At 41.6% G+C, this 12,478-nt stretch overlaps 1 protein-coding gene across 1 annotated transcript in view; it reads left to right on the top strand.

Annotated features, from left to right (window-relative positions):
• The window catches only part of GUCA1C (guanylate cyclase activator 1C), a 32,874-nt gene that overhangs the window by 6,530 nt on the left and 13,866 nt on the right, over positions 1–12,478 (top strand). The window lies entirely within an intron of this gene.

The following is a 12,478-nucleotide window of genomic DNA, read 5'->3' as shown; positions in this document are numbered from 1 at the left end:
CATATAAAATACTGAAGTCAGTAATTTTGGTGCATCAATGGGTTATACGGGGAGCAAAATTTACTAGTCATTAAAATTAAACTCTCAACTTTTAGATTAACCCACAGTTGTGAGAGTATGGACGAAGAACTATGGTTGCTCAGAAATGTTTAACGACTAGTTCTTCCATGGGAGAAAAGCCCTGGTAACATGTTGATTTCCATGGTGTAAATACTCCCACCATGGTCAGTTTCGAGCTACCAACCATTTAATTGTTGGCCTGCAAAATTCCTGAAAATTTGACAATCTGCTCACACCAGCAGATACAGTAGGTTCCAGCACACTACGTGGATATATATGAGGGTGATAGAACTAAATGCCTGTCATTTGCTATAACGGGAAATAAATAGGTAATGTCTAGAATTGATAAATCTCAGCATAAGTAGAATAAGCGTCATTACAAGCATGTAAACAAAGGCTAGGAAAAATAACCAGAAAGTCCAAAGTTTTCAATTATAGTTTAGTTTCGTTTTAGTTTAGTTTAATTTTGAGCTTAATGTCAATTATGGATTAGTAATAAAAACCGATTAAAAAGCCTAATGATAAAAAAGCAGATTTATAAAAAGAAAACACAAAAGGTATTAGCACGTCTTTGTAGGTGAGGTGAGTGAAAGAAACTATACTCCTCAAAATTAAGGTCTGTCTCTGCACAAGGGACAACATAGATTCCTTCCTTTCTACGACTATGAATTGTCCATTCCATTATGGAAACCCTATGGACTCCAAAGATGAGGGTCCAGCCTGGCCCAAACATAGTAGTGAGTAACCTTGTCTAAAACAAAGTCTCCATGAAAAAGTACAACACGGTGTAAGCGTGTGGTTCTTGTGGTCTGTGTTAAACCCACACAGGGTGGATGGCAGAACTTGAAGGTAGGTGGGGGCTCCAAGCACTGGCTGTGCTGCCGCCACTTTAATAGTTTCTTAACCATTTGTGCTCTTGATTTGCTGGGGAAAGTGCAACACTGCTGAGGCAGAAGCTGATTGCGAGGCTGGTCATTAGAGCTGGGTCTGGGGCAGACCCATTTTCACAGAACCACAGTGAAGATGATGATGTCACCGGCTACTGGGTCCTAAAAGGCAGTGAATGTGGACAGGGGCTGCACTATTCTCACCTTAGCGTCGTGTCCTTCACCTGGAGATTGATGCAAAATGCCCAGTTCCCTGGAAACAGCTTCCTGTTGGAGGCATGAACCTGCACTCTGGTCTCTACGCACACAGACAAAACCGAACGAGTGCTCAATTCCAGGCAGAGCCTGGCAAGGAAAGAAGCCACCCAGCACTGCTCTTCTGCCTTTGCGCTCCAGCCACACTGCTTTCTTCACACTAGATGTGCAGTTTGCTCTTCCCCTGTCCTTTCTCTTTTTAAGTCCAAGTGCTGCATGAATTCATCTCGTGAAACCACACTGCAGAAACATGAAGAATAAAAACGAATGAATCATCCCCTTCATATCCTGCATGTGTCCCCAGACCAGCCACCTACCTTAGTGGCATAAAGCAGATGTGACAAATATTTACTGAGTGATTCAATAAAATAACAGAAGGGACGACTTGAGTATCCTCACTTTTATATATGCCCTTTTTTCCCTTTCCATTCCTCTCTCCTTCCCTCCTTTTTCCCCCATATTTATACCAAGGATGGCCACTGTGTCTTCCACAGTGTAACTTAGTTCCCAGTTAGATTAATTATCTCAAGGGAAATTTTAAATTTATTTTTTATCCGTATAACTGTTAAGAATTTCAGCTCACACACTCAAGCATTCAGGAAATGTAACTTTAGTTTTCCACGATGAAGTTAATTTATATTTTGCGTCCCCATTTTACCAAGGAGTGTTTTCTCTCTACTTTCCGGGGTTGCATGTAAAGCCCATGGGTGCATCTAAATCTCCAGGTATCAATACAGGGCAGAGGAGCAGCTAAACACACTGGTATTTGCTGAGACCACATCTCTCATCATCTCCTGCCCGCCTCGCGAGGCTGCTGTCTGCATGGCGGGGCCTCCTGGGTCAGGTTCTCTCAGGTTCCTTGTACTCCTAGGCATGGAAGCCTCTTAGACTGTATGAACAGATGCTCCTTGCAACCTTTCCTCCCAAGCCCAGTGAGTGAACCATGGGTGTTTCTGTTCTTACATCTGTCACCCAGACCTGCAGCCATTCTTGGCCCTCATAGAGCCTCTTTAGTTTGGGTAGACTTAGGAGAAACTGGAGAAACTGGCTCTAATTATGTATTCTTCCAAATCTTTTGTTTATGGCATAAATTTTATGCTCTGAATCCTAAACAGCTTAAATTATTGAAACTCAAGAGCAAGAATGAACTCTGGATTTCTACTTTTATGCTACAGTGACTTATCTCTTAGGCAATGGAAATCTCCCTGAATGTGGGAGGGCTAGACGATAGAAGAGATTAGCAGGAGCAGAGTCACATCCTTAATACGCTATATTATTATCTCACAGCATTTGCAAATATTTACTGAGCACCTGGAGGCATGGTGGAAGGAAGGTAGGCACAAATATGAATAGGGATTGGTCCCATCCTCAGAGGAGTCTATAATCTACTGGGATGGCAAATGTATCCTCAAATAATAAAAGGTAGTAAATAAAGAATCAAAGACTGAGAGACGGGAAAGCATACTATTTAGTTTCAGGGTTCTAGATGGTTCTCCAGATTACAAGGCTGCTTCTAAACCCTGCCCAGTGATTTGCGGATGGTCCAGCGTCTTTCTAGATGGGCAGGCTGGATAGAAGGTCTGGGGAACTCTTCAATGCTATCCCAGCAGGACAGGCAATGGTAGAAAAATCTAGAAAAATCACACTCAAATTTTGGAGAGGTGTGGGGATGGGGGTGAGTAGGTAGGTGGTAGACATGACGTTCTGTGCCCCTAAAGAGCTTACAGTCTAGTTGAGGATAAAAAATTATGACTCAATGCCCAAAGAGTAAAATAGAGCAGTATAACAAACTATAGCAGGGCTGTGCTGTTCAAGGTACATTTACTGGGATCTGAAGATGAAATGAAAACTAAACTACAGAGTTAGGAAAGGCTTTTTGGAGAAGTTGAGGCACTTTGGGACCTCGAAAGAAGAACTTGAATTATTACTAATAAATGCTAACACTTAACTGAATATTTCTGTACTAGTCATGGTTAAAGCACTTCATATTTATTAGAATCCTCACAACAATAATATGTAAGTATGTACTATTTTTAACAGCTCCAGTTTACTGATGAGGAGACTGAGGCACAGAGAGGTTTAGTAACTTGCCTGAAACTTCCCAGCAGACTTGGAATGCTGGCAGTCTGATTCCAAGGGCTACACCCTAAATTTCAATGGTATTCCACCTTTGACAAAGGAATTGAAAATTTCAATAAAAGGAACAGCTCAATTAAAGTATGAGGTAGGAGAGAGAAGGGTATGTGAGGACCTAATTAAGGCAGAGGGCTACTGCTAGAGCATAACCGGGGACCACACAGGTGCCTCACGTGTCTTTGCTGTACACAGATAGCCTGTTGTTGTGACTTTCTGTACTCTTGCATCACAGCTGAGAAATGAGACACTCTGAGCACTGAGATGCCAGGGTTGACTTGCCTGGAGAATCTCCAAGCAGAAAGTCAGCCCTCAGCCCCTCTAGCTCCTATTCCACATTCTTACTCTGTAATAGGTGTGAAGGTGGGGCGCCTGGATGGCTCCGTCCCTTAAGCCTCTGACTTTGGCTCAGCTCATGATCTTGCGGTTCGTGAGTTTGAGCCCTGTGTTGGGCTCTGTGCAGACAGCTCAGAGTCTAGAGTCTGCTTTAGATTCTGTGCCTCCCTCCCTCTCTGCCTCTCCCCCGCTTGTGTGGACTCGCGCGCGCTCTCTCTCAAAAGTAAACATTAAAAATAATTTTTAAAAATAGATGTAAAGGTAGATATAGGCACCCTGGGCCACATCTAGGCATCCGGATGTTATCCAGAGCGCCACTCTGACATCAAAATGCTCTGCCCCTTGTAAGACTCCGAAGTCTGTGAGATAAAATGATTTCTCTGAACTCGTGGGTTTGTAACTCAAACCATAAATAGAATGATGGTTTAAGCCAGAAAAACTGTTGTCAGCATGAGGACACATTTAATCACTAGGATAAAACAAAATACCAGAATAAGTTTTCAGGTTACTTAAAGTCACGACCTCAGAAAATCCTGGGGATCAAGAGGAAGGGGATGTAAATGATTTCTTAGAAACAGGGTGATTAAACCGTTACAGAAAGAAAAGTGAGGGTAAATAGCAAGCTGTGGGATCGAATAGATGATTATTACAATATATGTGATGGTTTACCTGTAAATATGTTCACAAATCAAATCTTCGCTGTGATGTATTAGAAGTCCTTGCTATAAATGTTTATTAATTTTGAGAGAGCGAGAGTGAGAGTAGGAGGTGGGCAGAAAGAGAAAGAAAGAGAGAATCCCAAACAGACTCTGTGCTGTCAGTGCAGAGCCAGACTCGGGGCTCGAACTCATGAACCATGAGATCATGGCCTGGGCTAAAATCAGGAGTCGGACGCTTAACCGACTGAGCCACCCAGCTGCCCGTCCTTGCTAATTTTAATGAGCCTTTCTACAAATTTCTGTAAGACGAGTCACAGGCCACCACAGGCAGTGGAAGCCCTTGCAGGAGAGGTAGGGTTGCGGGACTCCAGTCCCAACTCTGACCCTTACTGTTGTGTGTCATCTTGGACCAAGCTTATAACCTCCCTGTGTCAGGGTTGTCAGTTCTAAAACTCAGACAAGACCTATCCTGCCTGCACTCTCACTGAGCTCATGTGAAATAACATCGGAGAAAACGTTGAAGAAATGAAGACTGTAGCCCACAGAGGAATGGTATGTTTATCTGTTAAATGCAGGTATCTCTGATGTCAGCCCCTGCAGGTCTGATAACAGTGAAGAGTAGCTCAACTTTGCATCAAGCTCAAATTCGATTTCCTAATGAAAGGGGGTACCTAAAGGTGCAGAGGTTGCCTGCCCACCATTTCTCTTCTTTAATTGATCCAAGTGCTGTGGACGATCATTTGCGCTGTTTGGGGCCACATTGGCCCCTTCTAATGATTGCCAGTCACAGAATGAAATTAATTAAATGAGAATCACCTTAGGGTTTCAACTGTCTTTTAAATCCAGGACACCTGCATGGGAGCCCTAGCTCTAATGGAAATTCAGAAGTGACCTTTGGTTATCTGTTTCCTTAGCTTCTCTTTGTGTGAGAACCCTTGAAAATTAGAGCAGGCAACCTGGCTTTTAACGTGTGTAATACTTGCTGCTGTTTGTTAACCCCCAGGCTGCCCTGCAGCCTCTAACACTGTATCAGGTTGTCTGGCCCGCAGGGGGACCGCTATTACTGACGCTCTTCGTAAGACACATTTACCGGAAACAAATGACCATCTATTATTAGATTGTAAATCATGAGGCTGCAATCTCTTAAGGGGAAAGACCAAGGCTACTACTTCAGAACTACCAACATAGACACTCTCAGGAAGCATTTGTTGCTGATAATAAAACACCTCATACTTGTTTAGCACTTTGTAATTTACGAAGTATTTTCATATATAACATCAGTCATCAGCATTTTGGCTGAGCTTCTCACAGAATTTTACCTGTTAAAGACAACCAGCTGTACCTGCTGAGATGCATTTAAACTTAAGCTGTTGTAATTCGTGCATTTGAACAGAATCTGTTGGAATTGTAGTTCTCAAATCTGGCTACATATTAGAAGCACCTGGAGGTATTATTAAAATGACCAGTGGTTGGGGCTCCACCCGAGTCCCACTGAATCAAAACAATGTTGTGTTAGTTTTAAACTGCCAGGTGGTTTGAATGTGCGGCCAGACATGAGCACCACTGTTCTACCAGAAAGATCACGGTCAAAATGTTAGAAAGCTGGGGTCTAAGCCCATTTCTGCTACCAAAGAGCTTTGTAACATGGATACTTATTAAAAAGAAAGTATTGTGTGGACTCTGGGTCCAAAACTATTGATTCAGAAGCAGTTCCTCTGTTCTTCTAGTTACAACCATAATAGAGAAACACAGCCTTGATGCAAGTAATATAGGTATATATATTCTACTGTCTGTGCTACCACTTTCTATATCCTCTGTTTACCTCTTCTAGTCAGCAAAGAACAAGGATGGAGTGTCTTCCATGAGAAAGGAAACAGTCTTAGGACACAAGCTGACTGAATTAGGGTAAGGCTGGATTTATCTGTGGCATTGCACTCGCTTCGGCAGAACATATACTAAAATTGGATTTATCTGTGGCATTATTGCTTAGGGTGACAGGTGTCTTTAAGAGGAAAGCCATATTGGCTACCTGAAGAAGTTCCTTGCAAAAGGCTACCATTGCTATAGTCACTGCTGGGTCTTCTGTAGTTAGCTCTTTCAGAAGTGATCAAACTCAGACAATTGTCTTGCCTTCCCCCAAGGCACCTGAGACTGGCTTCTAATTCACAGTCATCCAAACATCACTGAGCTGGCTGCATGCTAGGGGCAGATGCTTGGGGCTTCCTGATTGATATCCAGGAAACCTATTAATAATTGTGAGCTTGTTGGGTAAGTATTGTGAGAAGCCCTTTGTCCCAGAACCCTTGAAGTTTGCACAGTCATGGTCAAGGACAACTGCATGTGATGTGCATACAGATCATGTTATAGAACCAGCCTACAAGCCAGCAGTGTATTTCTCATCTTAAAGAGGTGAGTCTCTTTTGAGGACATTCCAGCAATTCCGTAGCTGATAGAGACTATGTTTGCTGTTATGTCAGTGTTTGTAGGTGAAAATGGGCTAGGTCATAAATGCTGAATACAACATTTCTCTTACAGATTTCAAAAATTCATGAAAGTATTTTAAAAGCATTCGTATGTATTTGACATAATAGAGGTGGCCCTTATATTGCCTAGGGCAATATAGGCAGTTCCTAAGATGCAAACTGAATATCAGTGACAATGATTGATCAATCACGGGATGTGCTGATACTAACTCTCTGGGTTTCCTTACTGTGATCATCTGAGTAACCACTTCCAGGCAGAAGTTTCAATTCATATGTTGCTGCTGACTTGCCACAGTGGCAAAATGTCACTGGAAGGTGTCACATGTAAAAGAATGAAAACATCTAAATGCCTTCAGGTTAGGGGCTGTGACAATTCAGGAGTTCTTCACAGATCGTGATTCTGTGAAAAGTAGCAGAATGTTAATGCTGTCAGAGGAAATAGTTTTCATTTGGGACCATGGTTTGAAGGATTTTTGTTTGATTTGGATCATTTGTTTTCCTGAATAAGAGGGTACACTAGGGTACAAATGGGGTCTGATACCTAGTTGTTGTAATAACAGTTTATATTTCTGCAATCTTGGTGTTACTTGAACCCAGGATGCTGTGCTTATTGGTTAATGCCGTTTGGGACCTTGTTTGGGTTAAGTGAGCTCAGATGTGCGAAGCACAATGCCTGGCCCTGTGTGTCTAGCAAGTATTACATCAACATCAATAGTTGCCATTTTCATTTTGATTATAATTATAATTATTATTACTAGTTCAGTCCATTTCTTATTTGCAAAATGACTGTTTTTAGAACTGCAATTCTACAGTTTGAATCAACGAGATGAAGCCAAGTTCCCCTAAGGACATTACCCAGTTTATAAATTTGTGGCTCCATCCCTGGGACAAAACTCCAAAGCAGATGTCTCTGAAGTATATTGAGATGACATTTCAATATCTGTTTCTTGGGGTCTCTCAAGCACACAGAGTGATGGCAGGACCACACTGTCCTAGCAGATGACATCTACAGTGATATTTTTACCTGGGTATTTTACAAAGTGGGGAGAATGGAGGGATTGGTCGGGGCTGCAATGCAGGTGTAAGGCCCCAAAGAGGGGGAAGTGCTGAGCCAAAGCATGGACCAGATGCACAGCAAAGGAATGCTATAGAGTCCTAGTCAAGAGCAGAGGTGAAGACAGAACAAGGTTGGCTAACGCAGGACCGGTATGTAGGCTTTAGATCCTGGAGGCGCAGCTGGGGAAATTTCCTGGGGAAACAGGCAGTGAGAGCCATGGTCTATGGGGTGGTGGAGGTTAAACCCTTGCGCGGGGAGAGGGGCTAAGGATTCCAAAATGGATACAAGAAATGTTCATCAAAAATGTCAAGGAGCAGGAGAGGCAACAGGAGAGTGAACACCTTTTGTCCCTCTGAGCCAGATGGCTATGCAAGCGAGGCAAGGGAAGCCTGGGAGTGATGGCCCCGGGAGCTCTCTGGGCTCATAGTCTCCCTGAGACTAAGCAGCTCAGACCACACAGGCCAGCTGCCCCTTGGGCAGTACCGCGTATGAAGGGAGCACAGGTGCCAAGGTGCTGCATTCTCAGTCATTCGGGTCACCTTACATTATACGACTGTATTACCGAATAGTTCACACCTGTGAATCAGGAACAACACACTGTGCTGAATGTGTACCATCTGTATGGATACCTCTTCCAGAAGGAGAATTCAGTTGTAATGCATTTGAGGGCAATAAATACTGGGTGATACAAAGAACAAAAGCCTTAGAGGAAGGCTGACTGAATTTAAATCCTGGATCCACCTACAACCTAACTTTGTTATTTAAGTAGTTTATTTAGCATGTCTGAAAATCTGCTTTCTCCTCTGGAAAGTAGGAATAGTAGGGCTACCTGTCAGGTTGCTATTAGAATTAGAGAGGATGCTTGGAAAGTGACTAGCACAGTGCTTGGAACATTGTATATATATATAGTAGATTTTATAGCTTTTATACTTAGTAATAAATAAGAAAATAATTGTTTCATGTGCATGTAAGTTTTATAATTTAACTTTCTATCTGCATTTCAAATTGATCATATCCTGAAAGCAACTGTGACTTACGGCAGGTTGTGAATATTGCTGGAGACCATGTATTCCACTGGTGGATTTTCTGTTGGATGGAACACTATAGATTTTGTTTTCCTTATTTTTTTTTTATTATATTAGACTTCTAGTTTCATCTCTTTGGTCCAAAGAAAACAAACCTTATATAATGTTTAAATATTTTTATACTTTATTTATAGATGTAAAAAGTATGCCTTATAGTTTCCTACATTTTTAGAGACTATAAGAAAGCTTGAATTTGAAGTCTCCATATATTTTTTTTTCTCTTTCTTGTTTTAACCCACCTCTACAAAATGATTTGTAACCTATCAACGGACCAAACTCCCTTTGGAGACTGAGAAACAGTCATGCTTCCGTATCTTGGCCCCATTTAACTCTTCCGTGTAATCCACTCCATCCTAAGAACATAGTGTATACATCTATAAATGTGTTGGAATTAAAATTATTTTTGTAGACATCCTCCCAAACTCTCCTTTTCTGAGGTTCCTGAAAATGGCTTTGTGTGTGCCCAATTTCTTCCCCACCCTCAACCTTGAAGGAGGATCCAGCCGTCACCAAACTAATGTTTTAGGATTTGGGATACAGAATTAGGAGACAAGGTAGTGGAGTGAAGGGCTGGTGCGTTCTCATGGTCAGGCTGCTGTGAAGGAGGGGGGCAGTGGGGAATTGCTGAAGGTTGAGCATCAGGGGCTATGTGCAGGGAGCACAAGGGAGAGGAAGAGGGTGTTGGAAGAAATCCATAAATTTCTTGCAACTTGTATTTTTTCCAGAAATCAAAGTAAAGACTTGCTGTTATTTTCAATTAATTTTTGATTGCTGGACTGTATTTGTAGGCCTGTGTCATTATTCTGAGACTGAACCATGTGGGCCATATTTTTTCTCATTAGTCTTAATAAGGTTACAGAAACTCAAGTGAGAAGAAGTCATAATTAAAACAGCCACTTGGGCAGATACCTAGATGAAAACATTGCCTACGAAGGAAGACATCTATAAGAAAAACAGCTTAGATCCGTAGTACCCAAATCTTAGGATACATGAGACTCACCTGGGGAGCATTTTAAATGCAGACTCTTGGACACCATCCCAAGTAGTTTTGATGCTGTTGTTTGGGGTTGGGTTCTAGGAATCTGCATATTTCATTGTCCTCATGTGATTCTGATGCAGGGAGTTCACGAACCCTACTCAGGCACAAGGTCAATCAGTGTCAAACATTTCCAGACAGTTCTGTGTGCCACGAGGGCTCCAGTAGCTCAAATACAGAAATGTGAACTTAACAATGTTCCTTTGGATCATGTCAAAGAAAAGTCTTTGGGCATTCTCTTTTGCATTTTTCCTGGTCACATTTACAGGAACATCTCACCTCTGTGGCTCTTATCCCCCTCTCCCGTGTTTAAAATCTGTAGGTTAACTGAAGGCAATAATTACTTTATCTACCAATTTACAGAATAAGCATTACTTAAAACCCTCTCCAACACTAACACAAGCCATTAAATCACATTCACCAGAGTTGTCTCACCAATGCGAATTTCTACAAAATCTTACCAGAAAAATAATTGGAAAGAAGAGTTGGCTGTGGTTCGTTAAGAATTTGACTATATGATGGAATGCTGGTTCGGAAAGAGTGGTTCGTTAAGAATTTGACTATATAACGGAATGCTGAAGTGAGAACAGAAGATGTATTGCTTGCAGGAGATTTTGGAAAAGGCTGCACTTGTCTAAGTAGAAAGGCTTCCTTGCCCATCATCACCTTTGGCAGTCGATTAAGCAGATTGTCCATTTTAAAGCCATACAATGAAAATATTTATGCTCACCTCCTGATAGAGTTTGTTCAGAGCTTCCAGGACCAGGATTGGAAGGAGTTAGGGTCACCTGCCCACTGTGCCTAATCAGAAAACATCAAATGTTCTAAAGGCAGCATTGCCCAGTCTAATCTGTTGCCATTCATCACGCAAGTGATGCCAAAAACTATGATCCTGAAGCAGGACTCAAAAAGTGAAACAAACCATCATGGAATATAAGGTTTTTATGGAAACACTGAAAGATCAACTTTATATTTATAGCAAGCCAGCTCAGTCTTCTCAGGGATGATGTTTCTGTAACTTTTTGGCAAACACACATAAGAACTACCCAGGGAACAGTTGTATTGATTGGTCAGTCCTAGAGACACAGGAGGAAGACCTGGGAGCCAATGTGCCCCTGGTTGAATACTGTCCACCCAACTCATATTCTCCATCCCTGCCAGTCTTGACACTGAAAAATAATGGTCATGTCCTGCCAAATCTGAAGATATCTTGATGTCCTCTTAAATAAATTTCAACTCTATGATAACATAATTCCCTTATCTCAGCCATGACTAAGTTAGGGGTTAATATGGTGAAGCGGTAACAGCAGTAGGAAAGGCAGACAGAGAAAAGGCAAAACCACCTATGTTTTGTATCCTTGAGCACATTTCCTTGAGGAGATCCATTCAACCAGACTCCAGACTGTTAGCAGAAGTCTTGTTGCTTGTAAGAAGTATTAAAGTTATTGATGGGGTGAAGTTACCTAAGTTGTAAAACGTAAAAATCTATTACCCACATGTAGTAAAATTTTTAAATAGTTTTATTGTATTTTTCTGACTATATAGGTAAAACATCAACAGGGTAGAAACAAATTTTTCAATAATACATTTTTTATATGAAATTTATTGACAAATTGGTTTCCATACAACACCCAGTGCTCATCCCAAAAGGTGCCCTCCTCAATACCCATCACCCACCCTCTCCTCCCTCCCACCCCCCATCAACCCTCAGTTTGTTCTCAGTTTTTAACAGTCTCTTATGCTTTGGCTCTCTCCCACTCTAACCTCTTTTTTTTTTTTTTTCCTTCCCTTCCCCCATGGGTTCCTGTTAAGTTTCTCAGGATCCACATAAGAGTGAAACCATATGGTATCTGTCCCTCTCTGTATGGCTTATTTCACTTAGCATCACACTCTCCAGTTCCATCCACGTTGCTACAAAAGGCCATATTTCATTTTTTCTCATTGCCACGTAATATTCCATTGTGTATATAAACCACAATTTCTTTATCCATTCATCAGTTGAATAATACATTTTGAAGACAATGCTATAGTCATTAGCACATTGGTTTTCAGTATTTGAGGTGCTGTAGTAGTCTTTAAAAAACCAAACCAACCAACCAACCAACCAACCAACCAACAAAAAGCCTTTAATCAGGCAAGAAGGCTTTGTTTCAGATCCAGAACTACGGGTGAGTTTTCAATTGCTTTTCTTATATACTAGATACAAAAGCTTGCTCCTCGAAGCAAACACATACCATTTTATAGTCTGCTAAGTCTCATGCTCTTTCTTCTAAGGGGAAGGAGTACTTTATGTCACATCCTGTTTTGTAAATAGGACTCTACAATCCAAAATTCCAAGGAGAATGCAGCTGACAGCATGTTTCCTTGGGCTGAATATACTACTTTTGGCATCTGAATTCCCAGGGGAAGATAGCAGAGAGTGGGTCACGCACCTCCCTAGAGCTGGTCACTTTTCTTAAGATAGTTGAGCATTTGGCTGAGCAAGGT

Source organism: Felis catus, chromosome C2, assembly GCF_018350175.1.
Source record: "Felis catus isolate Fca126 chromosome C2, F.catus_Fca126_mat1.0, whole genome shotgun sequence".
NCBI classification, from domain to species: Eukaryota; Metazoa; Chordata; class Mammalia; order Carnivora; family Felidae; genus Felis; species Felis catus.
The sequence above is the reverse complement of the archived record's forward strand: the minus strand, read 5'-3'. Positions and strand labels throughout refer to the sequence as shown.